The sequence below is a fragment of the Electrona antarctica genome (assembly GCF_951216825.1).
Source record: "Electrona antarctica genome assembly, chromosome: 23".
In the NCBI taxonomy this organism is placed as follows: Eukaryota; Metazoa; Chordata; class Actinopteri; order Myctophiformes; family Myctophidae; genus Electrona; species Electrona antarctica.
Window position 1 is genome coordinate 12,568,120 of NC_136804.1, and position 18,767 is coordinate 12,586,886.

Sequence of the window (18,767 nt, forward strand, 5' to 3'; positions counted from 1 at the left end):
ACGAGGCTGTCTCTCCAATCTACCGACAGTGCGAGAGAGTGGGAGAGATCATTGTTGACACCTCTCGCCTCGGCGGCCACCACCTCTTCATCCAAAACATTCCGGGGAAGACTAAGAGGCACCAGTCTGTCAAGACCATGTCCTCACTCATGCTGATCTGTCTCTGGGATTAGGATTAGGAATACCCCCCCCCCCCCCCCCCCATATCCTACATTACAACAAGCCCCCACCCTTCACAGACCATTCAGTGTTCACATACAAGTTGATCATGTAGGCTTTATGCTGCTACTGTAAGGTACAGTATGTGTAATGTATCTATAATCAGGAGGACCACTGACTCAAGACACCAACAGCTGTTTTCCCCCTGAGGCAGTTAAAGCTTCCCTACGTAACTTTTACTATGAAAACCTGCAAAACCTGTCTGTCGCTCCGTCACTCACGTCTCAATATAAGGTTGTCAGTCCATCACGCCTCGTGACACGCTCCATATATGGCCGTCTCCATATATGAAGATCACGACGATGTCGATCTGAAATCATCAAACCCTCTACATTCAAGACACGCAATACATGGCCTGTTATATATTATTAACCGTATTAAAAAGCTCTGTTGCTTCAGGGCGAGGTCGCTTCTCACCCTCAGAGCGTCTTACTGGTAACTATAGAATATATTTTGTCCCACACAAGCAACAAATCACACAATTCCCTTTACTGTAATAATACTAGGGAAGACTTGAGGCTCATCCGGCCATTCAAGCTCTAGTGTCTATAAGGTAATCTCCAGGTAATATTCCCTATTTATCGATTGTCCCCAAAACTGATAATGTATTTAAAATGCATTCTGGGTGGGAACCCCTTTTTCTGTTTTACCCCCTCAGGCCGGGAACCCATTTTGGGGTTCTGTACAGTATATACAGTATTCAAAAATGTAAAAAATGTGATGCTGCTATATAAATATTTGAAGTTTTTCAGAAAACGTAGGTCTGGATTTAGAAGGCTTTTTTAGAATCGGCCTCAGGCCTAAATGGGTTAAGAAAAAAAAACCATTTATAAATTCCTTTAGTTTGATTAATGGTTGCACCGCCACAAAAGAGGCAGAGAGAATGAAATGAACAAGCAAGGTATTGAAGGATGAAAGGATGCAGATGGATCGGTGAAAGGAGTGAATAGAGTGAAAGGGAGAAGGATGGAAATAAAGACAGTATACCCAAGTCTGCGTTCTCATGGCACATTAGCCTAGGTCTGGCACAGCGCTGCATTCACTGCTCAGCCAATCAAACTATCATGCGACCGTTTCACCAACAACATGGCTGTCACTGTCAGACGACACTCTCGTCAAGAAGAAACATTATTGCAATGATACTGCAGTGTTGCAATGACTCTGCTCCTGTGATACTACTGAATATCTGTGCAAGCACGACACAGAAGCACTAACACCCTCCAAGCAGAGCCCAAGACATATGACAGGTATTACATGAACCTAACATTGACTCCTTTAAATAATATACAATCCACAGAAGTCAAACATTTAACATATAGTGAAGAACTAAATGTCACAGGGAGGAGGCTGGGGAGGTGAAGGGGTCCAAGGGACTTTGATCACTGACAGGCTGCAGCAAGGCTGCTGTGAGCTATGCAGACTATGTTTTCTGAAAACCCCATGTTTCTATGTCAGTGGTGCTCAAACTATTTCATGTCAAGGACCCCCAAAAATATATGTAATTGGCCGCCGACCCCAATTGGCCGCCGAGGGTGTATGTGCTAGCTTGTTAGCGAATGAAACTGAAGGGTGATTGAGCTTGGCTGAGCATAGGGTGGGAACCGCCTGACTGCCGTGCCGCGTGACTGCCTGAACTATCGCAGTGCTCGATTCGTTCCTCGTCCTCAGTTTCACCGGGGCTGGGAATCCAACCTGGGATTTTCTACTTCCCAGGCTGGCTCACTGCGCTACAGTGAGTATATTTTATTGTGCCGATAACTCACAGAAAGAAGGACCTGTTATTCAAACCAGGGAGTGTGGAGTTTGCATGCTGTCTCCATGTTCGCGTGTGGTTTCCCCTCCAAAAGACACGCATGTTAGGAACAAACTCCTGGCAGTGCACTTGAGCAAGGCACTGGCCTTAAAGAGCTGGAGTCCCCGGGCATTGAACAGTGGCTGCCAGCTGCTCCTAGTTGATGAATCTGCTGCCACATGGAATAATTATAGTAGAACTAACTGTACTATATACTGTAGTATAACGCACCATAATATACCGGATCATGTTATAGATATTATTTTCTATTCCATTATAATATATTCCAATAGTGTACAGTAACCGCTCTGAAAATAGAACCACACATTCTCTCTAAACACAGCAAGTGCGCACGCACGCACACACGCACGCACGCACGCACGCACGCACGCACGACACACACACACCCACACACACACACACACACCATAACTAACAGAAGATGAAAGCTAAGCCCCCAGACTCCCCTCCCCCCGCCAAATGTAGGGCAGCTATCTCTCACACACACACACACACACACACACACACACACACACACACACACACACACACACACACACACACACACACACACATACACATACACATTTATAAGAGAATCAAATGTGTACCTTCTGGTTTCAAACGGAGAGGAGAGGAGCTGGGGAAATCCAGTTTAAATAGTTACATTTTGAGGTAGGTGACCAAATTTCAGCCAATCAGGAAAGTACCCATTTATCAGGTTCCAGTTCCAATTATGTCTGCCCAGTGCTTTGTGTCATCACTTCCAATTGCAATTGTGTTTAACCCATTCTTTTGGTGCTATTGAAAAATAGCAGATCTACAAGCTCATGGCGTGCTACGAGCTTGTAGGTCTGCTATTTTTGAAAAATCGTGAAAATGCGGCACAGATCTTTGAATATATATTCTTTCAGAAGACTTTTTTTTATTTCGACGTCAGGTCTAATTGTGTTTAATCAGTATGACTGAGTTCTCTATCCTCATCTATCTATAAATGCACCAAGTGTCTCTTAGTCCATGAGCCCAGACCAGAATTTTCACTAGTCGGAGACACTCAAGATGGCAAGTTCTATCATGTTGTTTTTTAAAGGTCTATATCCCTATAGGTAATATTTCAACATGATAGCCCTTCCCAAGTGGTAGCTTCGTTGCAGTTATCAGCCTTCAAAGACACCAACCATAGATTCACAGAATGAAAAATCGCCAGCTTTTGTTTTTTTGAATAAAACATAGAATGATCTGTCACTCACTTTAATCAATGATGATCATCATCATGATCATGATCATCATCATCATCATCACTGTCATATCAATATCAATTATTCAGTATTCATCATCATTATCATCATCATAATCACTTTATTTGACTAATTTAACCACATGAACCCTAGCTTGCTCATTATGGGGCAAACAGTCAGCAAAGAACATGTCATACAGAGGACAAAAAAAATCATTATTCAATCTCTTGCATTTACTTATTTAACCACATGAACCCTAGCATGGCTATTCTGGGGAAAACATTCAGCAAATGGCATATCTACAAGCTCACGACACGTGAAACGATGTTCACTTGTGGATCAGCTATTTTCAGTGAAGTGATTTGGTGTAGAGTAAAAAAAAATGCCTTGTTGTGGTAGGGCCATATTCCGTAGAGTATTATGTGCCTAATTCCAGGCTCCGACAAGCCAACTATATTCTATCTATGGTGTTGCCAGCAGCCCTCGGTGCTGTTATAACAGTATGCCTTTCACCCAGCCTCAGTACCCACTTACCATTGTAGTCATCCCTGGTTATCTGTAGTTGCTTTGTACGTTCCTACAGGGTCAGGTCCAAGCTTATCGGTCTTATCATGCAGTTTATCTGTTATGCTATAAGACTGTTTTCAGTGTTTGCCATTCATGAGGTAAAGCTACAATGAAATGCAAAGCACGAAGACCTCTGTCAAAGGCTTCTCAGATGCCAGGATTGAGTTATATGCTGACCAGATAGGGATATTTATATATATTTGACATTTATATGGGCATAGACATAATATCTGGGTGGGGCATGCATTTCCAACTTGCATCGCTCCAAGTAGGCCAGTGCCCAACCGGCACCGCTGTAGTTGTATAAAATCGGTATCCCAACATGAAAATCCACCCGTTAGCCAAACCAGCACCCCAAAGAACATCACTTACACTACTACCTTTAACTTACTGTTAGAAGTGTTACAGTCAAGCACTATTATTGCAGTCTTATTACTACAAGACTCTGTACTATACTCATGCCAGGTCTGATCTTGGAAAGACTGCTTTTAGTCATTTTGTGTGCAGCAGATTCATTGAATCTCTTGCCGTTGCAACATGACCTAAAACTCAATAGTCTTACCTCTATATAGACCCCAGCATCCGTATCCTCAGAAAACCCTCACAGAAAACAGCACCAGAGAAGATAACGTATAACGAATGCAGAGAGAAAATATAAGTCACTAGCATAAGAGACCTGAGGGACCGTCCAGTACCTGAGTTTACCCCGACTCCGTTTGTACATTTGTACGCCACGGTTGTATTTCCCATGGTAACTCTTTTAACTGACTTTGTTTATTGCAATGGTTCTCAAAGTGGGGTCCAGGAACCCCCAGTGGTCCTTGGAAGGGGTTCCAGTCCCCCCTCCCAAGCAAAATATTAAGTTAATATAGCATAAAAAAAACAATTTAACCACTTTAAACCTATTCTACAAGCTCACAATGCATGAGGGTATGGGGGTTCTTGGTGCAAAATAATTTCAGATGGGGGTCCATGGCCAAATACATGTTAATTTGGGGGGGTTTTAACATGAAAATGTTTGAGAACCACTCGTTTATTGATCTTGCATGTTCATATTTTCCAGTGTAATTTCACCCTCAATGATTGATTTCTCTGAGAATCTTAAAGCTGTAAAATATACCTGAATCTGCATGGTAGAGCACTGGTTCCCCAGGGACCCCCAGGGACCCATAAGGGTCCTTGTGAGGGTTCCAGGGACCCCCAGGGACCCATAAGGGTCCTTGTGAGGGTTCCAGGGAATCCCCAGTAAAATGAACAGCTTAACCACTTACACATACTCAAAAATACCCAATCTCCAAGCTCAACGCTTTGAAACAATTATGTAAAATAATCTAATCTAATCTCTTATAATGAGCACAAAATATTTTCAGCCTGGCCCGGGCTGGCCTAGCGGTCCGGGCACCTAGGCTGCTAATCCAGCCTGACGGCATGTTGCGGGTTCGACTCCCGATCCCGATGACCTTTGCTGCGTGTCACTCCCCGTCGCTCTCACCCCATTTCTGTCAGCTTACTGTACCAAATAAAGGCAGAAAAAAAACGCCCGCGGCCAAATACATATCAATTTAGGGGTCCTTGACATGAGAATGATTGAAAGAACCACCGTGGTAGAATATGATAATTCAGTGGTTCTCAAAGTGAGGTACGGGTATCCCCGGGGGTCCGTGAGTTGAGGGCGTTCCAGGGGGTCCAGTTAAATGATGGATAGTTAGGAACCAAATGGACCCTTACAGGTAACTCTGATAGTTATGAGGGTCCGTGGCATAATGCATAGTATACCACACTAGTGGTACTAGTTTAATACCACACTAGTGGTACTAGTTTAATACCACACTAGTGGTACTAGTTTAATACCACACTAGTGGTACTAGTTTAATACCACACTAGTGGTACTAGTTTAATACCACACTAGTGGTACTAGTTTAATACCACACTAGTGGTACTAGTTTAATACCACACTAGTGGTACTAGTTTAATACCACACTAGTGGTACTAGTTTAATACCACACTAGTGGTACTAGTTTAATACCACACAAGTGGTACTAGTTTAATACCACTAGTGGTACTAGTTTAATACCACACTAGTGGTACTAGTTTAATACCGCACAAGTGGTACTAGTTTAATACCACTAGTGGTACTAGTTTAATACCACACTAGTGGTACTAGTTTAATACCACACAAGTGGTACTAGTTTAATACCACTAGTGGTACTAGTTTAATACCACACTAGTGGTACTAGTTTAATACCACACAAGTGGTACTAGTTTAATACCACTAGTGGTACTAGTTTAATACCACACAAGTGGTACTAGTTTAATACCACTAGTGGTACTAGTTTAATACCACTAGTGGTACTAGTTTAATACCACTAGTGGTACTAGTTTAATACCACACAAGTGGTACTAGTTTAATACCACTAGTGGTACTAGTTTAATACCACACAAGTGGTACTAGTTTAATACCACTAGTGGTACTAGTTTAATACCACACTAGTGGTACTAGTTTAATACCACACTAGTGGTACTAGTTTAATACCACACTAGTGGTACTAGTTTAATACCACACTAGTGGTACTAGTTTAATACCACACTAGTGGTACTAGTTTAATACCACACTAGTGGTACTAGTTTAATACCACACTAGCGGTACTAGTTTAAATAGTTTGAGATTCACTGTCTAAATACAACATACAGTAACTAACACTCCTGTATTTGGAGGAGGTCTCTCTGCTCTTCCACTGGGACATTTAGATCATGTGACAACAAGATAGGACTACAATTGGACTACAATTGGTTTACAAGAGGTATTGTAAAAAAACACTCAAGGGTAAATATATCGCCTTCTCAAACAGGCTCTGCGTTATAGCTCAACAGTAGAACTTTCGGCGCTCGCGCAGGGTATAACACATTCGTATCCTGGGTAGGACCTCATGAATCGTACGTATCGCGGCTTTAAATGAAGTCTATAGTTGGCCTTGAGGTTAGAGTGTCCGCTCTGAGATTGGGAGGTCGGGGTTCAATTCCCCCCGGGCCGGGTCATACCAGGCTATAAAACTGGGACCCAACCAATGCCTCCCTGCTTGGGGCTCAGCGTCATAAGTCCCTGTGACATACTAGTGTCATGTCCAGGGGGTGTGCTTGTACACCATGGCTGTTGGATCATGTACATCGAGGAAGAAAGAAGAAGCAAGCACTCAGTTGAGTAATTCCATGTAATAGTGCAGGGGTTCTCAACCCGTGGGTCGCGACCCCTCGGGGGGGGTCGCCAAATTATTTTAGGGGGTCCCCAAATTATTTTCAAAAATATATATATATATATATATATATATTTTTTTTTTTAAATTTCACGATTTTTCAAAAATAGCAGACCTACAAGCTCATAGCGCGCCACTCGGTGGCGCGCTATGAGCTTGTAGATCTGCTATTTTTCAATAGCTAAATTATAACAATGCTTAAAACATCAAAAGAGGTTCCCGCCCAAAATGGTTTAAGGTTATTGTAGCAGTCAATTTATATTGGGGGTCGGGAGGGGGCGGGGCGGGGGTCCCGAGACATTGCCAAAGCATTTCCGGGGGTCCCCGGCCAAAAACGTTGAGAACCCCTGTAATAGTGTACCGGGTGCACGGTTCTGGAAGATACAGTCTATAGAAAAGAATACCATGCACTCACGTTGTATCCAATAGGATTCTTGTCTTTATTTAGTTTCCCCGTCAACGACCGTTGTGCGTACTGCGGGGGGGAACCTAAATAAAGACAAGAATCCTATTGCATACAACCTGAGTCTGTTGGATGTACAACCCCACGTTACAGAAACACCAGATAGCCTCTTGACCTATGATGAACCGTTGGTTCCCAAGGCTTTATTTACTTAAATCAGTCTAGTACCAAAGTACTACATCAGTCTAAGTATTACAGCACTGCATTAGGTCTAATACATCAGTCTAGTTATTGTACAGTATCAAGCCAGTACTGCAGTACTACAGCAAACTACTACAGACCAGTTCTAAGTCATGTCATAACATAATCAACATGTCATGTTGATTGATATATGATCACATATACATTCTATAATCTCTCAATCGTGTCATCTCACACACACTCACTCACGCGCGCGCACACACGCGGATGGATGCACGCACACACACATGCACACTGCACACGCACACACACACACAAACTGGCTATAAACAAGCAGATGTCATTCCGTTGCCGTTAACCTATCTCGTCTATCTCTTTTCAATGTCAGCGGTTTACACACACACACACACACACACACACACACACACACACACACACACACACACACACACACACACACACACACACACACACACACACACACACACACACACACATAGTCTCTCTACCTTTATTGAGGCGTCTGAGGATCTGACAGCGACATTTAAATGAGACGGCGATCATGACGACCAACCGACCGACCCCTACATCCTTTTACTGTACCCCTCCTGCTCTCCTGCTCTCCTGCTCTCCTCCTCTCCGCTGTAGGAGAGACGGCTTCTGTTCACACAAACATCCAGAGGTTTCTGTCGATGCGTCTCTTCATTTCACAGACAGAGAGAGAGAGAGAGAGAGAGAGAGACACATAGAAGGAGAGATGTCGAGAATGAAATGAGAGAGAGAGAGAGATTGAGAGAGAACGAGAGAGGGGGGGGGGGGGGGGGCAGTGGCTACAGAATAACCACTGGCACAGAGTGGAGACGAGGAGAGAGAGAGAGGGGGGGGGGGTGTTGGGGGGAGCGTGCGACAGAGGTTGCGCAGACAGAGCCGCATGAACGAATGGAGGAGGAGGAGGAGGGGAGGAGGAAGAGGAGGAGGGGTGGAGAGCAGGAAGAGGATAGATGAGAGAGAGAGTGAAAAGAGGAGGGGTGGGTGAAGGTGCAGAGGAGAGAGATGAGGAAAGGCAGAGAGAGAGAGAGAGAGAGAGAGAGAGAGATGAATGGATGGATGGATGGAGGGCTAGAAGAAGGATGGGTCTCCGGCTGTTTTAATAACCTTATTATTAGTTATTCCTCATTATTATAAATTGGCAATGTCCCTTTTATTTTTGGCCATTACCAACAACATTATTTATGAATAACCTTTTCGTTTATCAATAACATTCAGATTTATGAACTCTTATTATTTATTAACAACCACTGCTATTTAGACAGAACCAGGCCCTGTCACCCCCAGGTCCAGTGCTTGATCCTGGGGAGAACCAGGCCCTGTCACCCCCAGGTCCAGTGCTTGATCCTGGGGAGAACCAGGCCCTGTCACCCCCAGGTCCAGTGCCCCTGTCACCCCCAGGTCCAGTGCTTGAGCCTGGGGGAGAACCAGGCCCTGTCACCCCCAGGTCCAGTGCCCCTGTCACCCCCAGGTCCAGTGCTTGATCCTGGGGAGAACCAGGCCCTGTCACCCCCAGGTCCAGTGCTTGATCCTGGGGAGAACCAGGCCCTGTCACCCCCAGGTCCAGTGCCCCTGTCACCCCCAGGTCCAGTGCTTGATCCTGGGGAGAACCAGGCCCTGTCACCCCCAGGTCCAGTGCTTGATCCTGGGGATAACCAGGCCCTGTCACCCCCAGGTCCAGTGCTTGAGCCTGGGGAGAACCAGGCCCTGTCACCCCCAGGTCCAGTGCTTGAGCCTGGGGAGAACCAGGCCATGTCACCCCCAGGTTCAGTGCTTGATCCTGGGGGTTTGCAGGAGGTAAGCGGACTTAGCGCCACTGGAGCAAAGGGATCAGATGGGGGGTGGGGAGGGGGGCTAGGTTGCTGTGAGGGTCTTGTAGGGGGCGAGTAGAATTTTAAAATGTATTCTGCGTTTGACTGGGAGCCAGTGAAGGTCACGGACGACTAGTGTGATGTTGTGGTCTGTGAAGCGGGTACTGTTGAGCAGGCAGAGTTTTATACATGCGGTACACAGTAGTTTATTGAGAGCTTTAGTAGTGATGAATCCACTATTAAAGGAAGCTGTTTTGCAGTAATCAAGCCAGGGTGTGAATCAGCGTTTCTGCAGCAGTAAATGACACTTTGGGTCAGTAACACATTTGCAGTATCTCTAGTCTACACCATACTGTAGCAAAACCACTGCACCGTAACACTACACCTCGGCAAAAACACACCACTACTACTTAGCGACACCACTACATGATACCATGGCAATGTGTGGGAGTCAGTGGGACATTCACCAATTCACACACACATTAGCGACGGCGGAGACATCGATCCAAGGCACCCTGCACCGAATATTCGGCCGCAGCAAATATTCGGCCGAAAATGGCTCGGCCTATTCGGTTTCGGCCTGAATAGGCCGAAAATATATCACTGAATAGTGTATGCAATTAATGCATTCAAAAGTGCTGAATAAATGTTTTATGGACCCATAATCATGCCTTTTGCCATAATCAGGTAGCTTTAAGGTACAGCCATGACAGCAATGGTAGGAAAAAAGAGATATAATATTAAATCATATTCGGCTATTCGGTATTCGGCCAACTGTTTCCTATATTCGGTATTCAGTTTCGGCCAAGAATGTCCCTTTCGGTGCATCCCTGCACCAAACTGCTCAGTTACGACAAGCAGGATGGCAGGAGGATCCACCAGCGATCGAATCAAACCGGGCACCTTACAATCCCAAGAAGGCCTGCTCTGCCTCTTGAGTCACTGCTGCTGTGCACGATTCGGAGCAACAGCACTGCATTGGCCTCCCATGGGTTCCCAGAACTCGGGTTACTCCTGTGCAGTGCCGAAATTAGGTTCTGAGAACCTCAACTGAAACCTGCGCCGTAGCCTATGCAAACATACTCGTATGAAAACCAGAACCCCGCACGAAATGCATTATACAGAATGGCATGAGTTCCTGTAGTCCAAAACAACCACAACAAAGGGAGGTGCATTGGTGTGGTTGACCTTAAAAAACGTTTTGTCCCAACAACCCTTTGGTGTGGTTTGTGCTTTAGAGGGACAGGGACTATACGTTGTCTGACTCACCTTTTAAAAATAAATAATAATAAATAGATATTGCACAGAGATACAGTATGTGTTGTTTGTATACATGTGTGCAGTATGTGAATGTCTATATAAAGTCTGTCGGCAGATGGAGCTACACTACTGTAGTCTGTACCATACACTGCACGCACGCGCACGCACGCACGCACGCACCCACACCCACACACACACACACACACACGCGCGCAAAGAGGTCTCTAACTACAGGATGGGACAGGAAAATACACACTTCACCACCGTGCCTAATCTAATCCAAGCCCCACCCCCTGGCTGCTGCTCCAGCTGTAGCAGTTACCATGGAAACAAGCCGATGAATAATTGAAGGGGGCAAGACATTCTCCCGCCCAGCACGCACTGTCGCACGCACGCACACACACTGTGTACACACACACACACGCGCACACACACACTGTGTACACACACACGTGTGCGCGCACGCGCACACACACACTGTGTACACACACACACACACACACACACACACACACACACACACACACGTCTATATCTGTCACTGTTCCATGTGTTTGCTCCATCACTAGGATCAGTCGCCATGCATAAATGACTGTTCTAGGATCAGTCACCATGCATAAATGACTGTTCTAGGATCAGTTACCATGTCATTTTATGATGTTTGGTGTGTTTTGTTGTGTTTGGGCTCTGTTGTAGAACCTTGGTTTAAAAAGCCGAAACACAAAGGAACACGCACTCTAGAAAACATACACCCCCACACCCCTCTAATTACACAAAAAGGGAAGAGGCTTGAAACCTTTCATTACTCCAACAGCCTGTCAAACCCCTTAACAACAGGCTATTAGTGTGTGTGTGTGTGTGTGTGTGTGTGTGTGTGTGTGTGTGTGTGTGTGTGTGTGTGTGTGTGTGCGCGTGCGCTCACAACCAGTTCTAATGGATCAGTCTGTTTGTCACACTGTAGGATTACTAACTTTTTATCCAACTTATGTCAACTCCTCTATCAAAGATACATTGTGCTTTGGATGTGAACAGAAGTAGGACTTGACCAGGGTGTGTGAGTGAGTCTTTTGATTGGTGTTCTTTATATATTTTTTTGCATTGTTTCCTTCAAAAAGTTAAGAACAATCATGAACCGTTGATTACAAAAGTTAATAACCAGTAAGACGCCTGAGGGTGACTGGCCATATATGAAGCGTGTCTTGAGTGTACAGGGTGTGATGAGGTCAGATCCATATATGGATATCTAAGGGTGGCAGCGGGGGCAGTGTCTTGAATGTACATGGGGTTTGATGAGGGCCCAGGTAGGGCCAGGCCTTAATTTTCGGGTCTGTTGAGAACTCTAGTTTTTGCGGGCTGCCAGGCGCAGCTGCACAAATAACTTTGGGGCAGGCCCGTCATCTGACGCCGGCGCCTCTGGCGTTCCCTGGCCAGACGACGGCGCCGCTCGTCGGCAGTCTCCTCCGTGAGGGTGTGGAGGGTGTACTGTTGGGGCAGATCTGCATGTGCACGCATCCACCTGGGTGACGGCAGACTGTTGGGCGAGTGCCGTCACTGTCATGGGATCAACTTTGACCAATGCACAATGAAAAACAGGTATGGACAAGGGTTCATGGCCATGTATAGCGTGTCTTGGAGACGTGACTAGACGTGATATCACAATCAGGGTTCATGGCCATGTATAGCGTGTCTTGGAGACGTGACTAGACGTGATATCACAATCAGGGTTCATGGCCATGTATAGCGTGTCTTGGAGACGTGACTAGACGTGATATCACAATCAGGGTTCATGGCCATGTATAGCGTGTCTTGGAGACATGACTAGACGTGATATCACAATCAGGGTTCATGGCCATGTATAGCGTGTCTTGGAGACGTGACTAGACGTGATATCACAATCAGGGTTCATGGCCATGTATAGTGTGTCTTGGAGACGTGACTAGACGTGATATCACAATCAGGGTTCATGGCCATGTATAGTGTGTCTTGGAGACGTGACTAGACGTGATATCACAATCAGGGTTCATGGCCATGTATAGTGTGTCTTGGAGACGTGACTAGACGTGATATCACAATCAGGGTTCATGGCCATGTATAGCGTGTCTTGGAGACGTGACTAGACGTGTCACAATGCGTGACCATATATGGGGACATTCCCGTATATGGGGATTTTGAGTGGCGGGATTGTGAGTTAGATGTCGTGACAAAAATGCAAGGTTTCATAACTGCAACCTTTGGTCGCAATAAATTACAAGACATTTTATTTTATGCATTATTTTGTCTGTACTGAAAAAACGAATCCATGCCTTCAAAACTGAGGTACATATACAATACCAAACTATATTATACCATTACAGGCCCACCTGTCACCATTTAAACACATAATGTACATGCTGCTCCAATGCATCGACAAATGAATAAATAAAATCTTGCTGCCAAAAGTGTGTGTGTGAACAAGTGTGTTTATTTTATTCAATTGAACCTGTATACCTGCTTTCATATATGCTATCTCTATGTATATATCTTTATTTTATTCAATTGAACCTGTATTCTATCTTTCCCATTGCTCTCTCTCTACCTATGTTCTCTCTCTTCTCACTAATACAATATGGTGCAGCATGCACAAAATATTTGTAATGTCACCCACTGCTTAAAGGTAGAGTAAGTGATTTTCGTTGGTTAAATGTTAAAAAGCTCTATTGTGATAGTACTCATTGCTAGTGTTCATTAGGAGTCTCCAAGTGTCACCAGCTTGTAACAGAATGCAGTTTCTGAAATTGTATCGAATCAGGATAGAGAACGCAGTCAGGATACCAGATTAAACAAGTGGAATTGTAAGTGATGACACAGAAATGAGAAGACAAAATTGGAACTGGAACACTATAAAAATCCCATAATTGGCTACTCAATCCTGATTGGCTAAAATGCTGTTACCTACTGTACACTACCTGCAAATGTAAAATTAATTTATTTGTATTAAAGAGATGGAGAGACCGGGAGACCTCTGTTACTGAACATACACCATTATCAATGATTACTATCAGAATATAGTGATTTAACCTTTAACAAAACTTTGTCTTAACCACAAAATATCACTAAATATCACCCTATACTGACAAAACAGATTCTTATCGACTTTCATCCTGTGGTTCAAGGGACAGAAAAGGGGTCGCACGTCTGGGCATGTTGCAAAGTTGACGTTGGTTTGTCAACTGACAGCACCGGAGCTTGTTTTTGTTTTTATCTCTTACATTTTGACTTGTCTTGAAAGATAGGATTGAGTGTTAAGCTTACAGAGCCTCTCTCTGCTGTCATGGTGTATTTTGTTGGAGTTGTAGTGTTGACTCAGGGGTGACGGTTATAGGGTTGATGCATTTCGCAGTTTGACAAGATCAGATCTGTTCTCCATCTTTTTCTGCTGTGTTTATCCTATTCCAGCATGTTTGTGTGACTGAGAGGATGACCAGATGACCTGCGGTAGTGCTGTCAACTAAGCTCAGAAATTACAATGGCAATTCGGTCGTAAACATCTGGTCTTAAGTACCACTTAAATCCTCTGGACTTAGTAAATTGGACATGAGTTGGCTTTGGATTTGGACTGCTTTTAGCGAAAAATAACAGCCTTTTTTTGTTATCATCATATGTTATCATCCACTGGTGGACAACGGGCCAACATTAGTCTTGAACCCTGCCGAGGTAGATTTACATGGCACGTGGCCCAGTTCCTCTTGCTACTTGCTTGCTTTGTTTCTTCAAGTACTTCTTGCAATAGTTTGTTTGGTATATCCATATTTTATTACAACTCGTAGCGACGGGGAGTCTAAAAACAAACAGGGGGACCATAACTCCATGGCGACGCAGGTTTATTTTGATTTATTTTAGTTTTAATCATCTGGTGTAATTTGTAAACCACTCCTAGACCGGATCACACGGACGATTTAGGAACACAGACCAGGCTTTCCTCCGAGGTGGAAAGTCTGGTGATGCGAGGTTACAGATGACCAGACCTAGCAGGTATTGAAGATGTGTCTGTAGTAGGTCAGCCCTAGGAAAAATATGGCATCTGACTCTGGGTCCCTTCATCGATTCCCTCACCCAGGGCAAATAAAGGCTGGGGTATACAGTATGTGCTATAGGACTGACTCTGGACTGGCTGGATTTGGTAGTATGCATTGTAGGTGTGTGCATGCGTGCGTGTGTGTGAGTGCATGCATGGTTCAGCCAGCCAACATTCATATAGAATCACACGCTATTCTGACCACACACACACACACACACACACACACACACACACACACACACACACACACACACACACACACACACACACACACACACACACACACACACACACACACACACACACACACACACACACACACACACACACACACACACACACACACACACACACACACAGAGAGAGAGAGAGAGAGAGAGACATATGCAGTATATGTTCGCAACACACAGGAAAGATACAACAGCAGCCAGGAACAACACAATACATGTTTCTTGGCAACTCTAATACACTCACTGGACACAAATATTACAAACAGCAAAAACACTCAACAATACACAATACACCAAGCTAGTGGATGAAGCTAATAGCTGTACACAATACACCAAGCTAGTGGATGAAGCTAATAGCTGTTGATGTATTGTGGCAGAATCACTCAGATCCAGTGATCACTTTACATGAGAAATGATCGCCGTTCAAGAGACAAGCAGTGGTGGAAAGAGTACTCAAATGTTTTACTTAAGTAAAAGTATAAATACTGCAACGTAGATGTACTCCGTTACAAGTGGACGATCCCGTATTAAAAATGTACTCGAGTAAAAGTAGAAAAGCATCGGTGTCAGAATGTACTTAAAAGTACTAAAAGTGAAAGTGCTCATATTGCAGATTGGCCCATTTCACAAGTTCAAAATGTGTACAAAATCTTTTGAAAATAGCTGATCTACAAGCTCACAATGCGTCGTGATGCAGCACAGTGTTCAAATGGCCGAAATGTACATAGGGTTGAAGTGGTTAATGTATGTTTTCTAGTCAAAATTAAAATGTCCAAAGTAACTATAGTAAACTAAAGTTTTCAAATAATTGTAGTGGAGTAAAAGAACAAATTTTGTCTCTGAGACGTAATGGAGTAGAAGTAAAAGTACTGGAAATTGGAAATACTCAAGTAAAGTACAAATTCCTCAAAATTGTACTTAAGTAAATGTACTTAGTTACTTTCCACCACTGTAAACAAGTCAGCTGAAGGTCCACAACATCCCTCCATCTACTACTAGACAATCATTGAATTATTAAAGAGGAAAAACTGGAATCAAATGAAGGTTAATAATTTCTCTTCCAGATGATACAATCAGTAGTGAGTGACAGTGAAATAACTCAGCATTTATCTGCTGTTAGACTGAAGGAGAGTAAAGGAGAAATGATTTAACTCTTCATGTTCATTTTACACTGTACTTCAAATATTCAATATTAAAAGGTGATTTTTGGCTACACCGTTTCATATTTGGTTTAAAGCTTTAGGTACGAACATCTTCCTATACTTAGCAGATTAGGGGCTCCATCTTGCGCCACCCTTATCCCTTATCCCTAAACGTATTTGCCATTTTTCACTATTTTGAAAAACATTTTAAAATAGTTCAACTAGCCGATCTACAGGATTTTTTTAAATAGTAAAAAATGGCAAATGAGTTTAGGGATAAGGGGTGGCGCAAGATATAGCCCAACGTCTCTACTTAGCAGTATAATAATTAAGTCTTTCCGCCAAAAAAAAAGAAAAACTTCAAATGACATTTTTTCAACTCAACTGATTCTCGCAGAAGCCAGTTGAGTTGAGAGCCAGCCATTCAATACAGTATAGATATAAGGGGATATGTATTTTATGTATCCAAGCCAGAACACGATTTGCCGCTTTATCGATTGATCATCAAAAGAGCTTCCATCCTCCAGACTGTATGACCGGAAGCATTTGAAAATTGCAGGTTGTTTGAAAGTGAAATATCCCTTTAACCGCGTAAGCCCTGTTTTATACTCCATAAAACGGTGTCACGCAAAGGTTGCAATTTATATTATTGATATAGGCCTAGATTAACTATTTTATGAACTATTGCACCTCTAGATGTATTTTAATCTCTGTACATTCTGATGTGTTACTTTGATTTTTGTTTGCTTACACAATTTCCCAAGTTTATCTGTTAAACTTTGTTTAAACTTTGTTTAACAGATAGAGAGAGAGAGAGATAGAGAGTCTCCCCCATGGTGGTCAAAGTGTTTACACTAGCGCGCGTGTGCGTGTGTGTGTGTGTGTGTGTGTGTTACATTGCCAACATTCCATTCCACAGCCACAGCCACAAACACTTCCTCCCTATTATTAGCCACAAACTACCTGGGCCTCATCACCTGGATACCTTTGAGGTTAAGTGTGAACACACATGCGCCCAGGGCTCGACGCTTAGCATTTTTCCAAGTAGCACGTGTGCGACTAAGTTGAAAAATCTAGTAGCACACAAATTATTTTAGGAGCACGATGAAAAGTTATCAAATAATGTGTTTTTGAGGGGCGCTAGCCCCTCCTATATACAGCTGTAGTCCCCACACGTCTCAATATCTTGACAATGAAAGGAGAAATTAGGTCAAAATTCCGCTAAATATGACGTAAATTAAACATCAAAACATTAAACGCCATTGACATTGAAAGGACAATGTATGTCATATGTAAACGAGCAAATCAGCTAACCAATCACAGGCAACAGGCATTCTGATTGGCCAATATGAGATGATTCATGATGATGTATGATGTTAAGAGCGCCCCTCACTTCACACAGGTGTGATTTTTCTTTAATACAGTGATATGAGGTAGGGGGCGGGCAATATGAAAAAATATTATTATCACAATATCTTTCAGAAATGATCACAATATTGATATTCATCTGGATTTGTTTGTTTTTATATAATCTATATAATCAATTTGTTTTTATGCTGATAGTCTATTCGTTTTTTATGCAAATAGATAGAGGGATAGATGGATAGATAGATGGATAATCAATTCATTTTATGTTGCTCATGTATGGATGGATGGATGGATGTTCTATCGTGTGAGATTCGGTGCAGGGCACCGCAGGCTACTCGATGGTGAATTAGTATTGTAACATTCTCCTTGGCTTTGACTGCTTCAGTTCAGACCATCGTACATATACACCTCGGCGTGGTTGAAGGAGGTGGTGGGGGGATCTTTGCCTTTTTTCCGTCGCTCGTTATGCAGGCTACTGACTAATATGTATCCAGCCAAGTCGGTCATTCGTATTATCATTTGCGCTGCGCACACGATTTTGTAAGCGAGGTGCTGAGCGATGGTTGTTTTGGTAGAATCCGTGCACACGTGCACTCTTTGCGTGCACGGCCGCATGCTGTTTCACCCACGTTTGGTTAAAAGTTATCGAGTGATGTTTGAACATTAAACTTTCCAAATAGTATTCAACGTGTCGGGGTCATAGCAACTCCTTCTGTGCTATCATGCTATCCTGCTGCGTTCGCTGCTGACAGGGAAGAGAAGTACTGAGCAGCAACACATGGAGGGGCGGGGCGGTGGGAGCAAAAGGGACAGATCTTCAAATGAACGCTGCATTGAGTCTCGACACGTTGTTAGCTTGTAGATCTGCTCTTTTTGGCGAACGACACCGCCGTACTATATAAATATAAATGTAGGTATAGAACCGCGACTATAGACTGTGCACTTGCTGTAGAGCCTTGTCTTTATCACGATTGAACGGTCAAATGCTGTAGTCGCACGGGTGCTACAAAGTGAATTTGACAACTCGCACGATGATATTTTAACTCGCAAATGCGAGTACCTAGTCGCACTGTCGAGCCCTGCATGCGCCGCCCTGTGTGTGTGTGTGTGTGTGTGTGTGTGTGTGTGTGTGTGTGTGTGTGCGCGCGCGCGCGTGGATGGTCTTCTATTATAGATGGCG

General features: G+C 43.7%; 1 protein-coding gene across 4 annotated transcripts in view; it reads right to left on the reverse strand.

The window, feature by feature from the left end:
- Positions 1–18,767, reverse strand: part of grip1 (glutamate receptor interacting protein 1) — a gene marked incomplete at its 5' end in the record, with an annotated part of 77,733 nt that overhangs the window by 36,370 nt on the left and 22,596 nt on the right. The gene's annotated exons all lie outside the window — the stretch shown is intronic.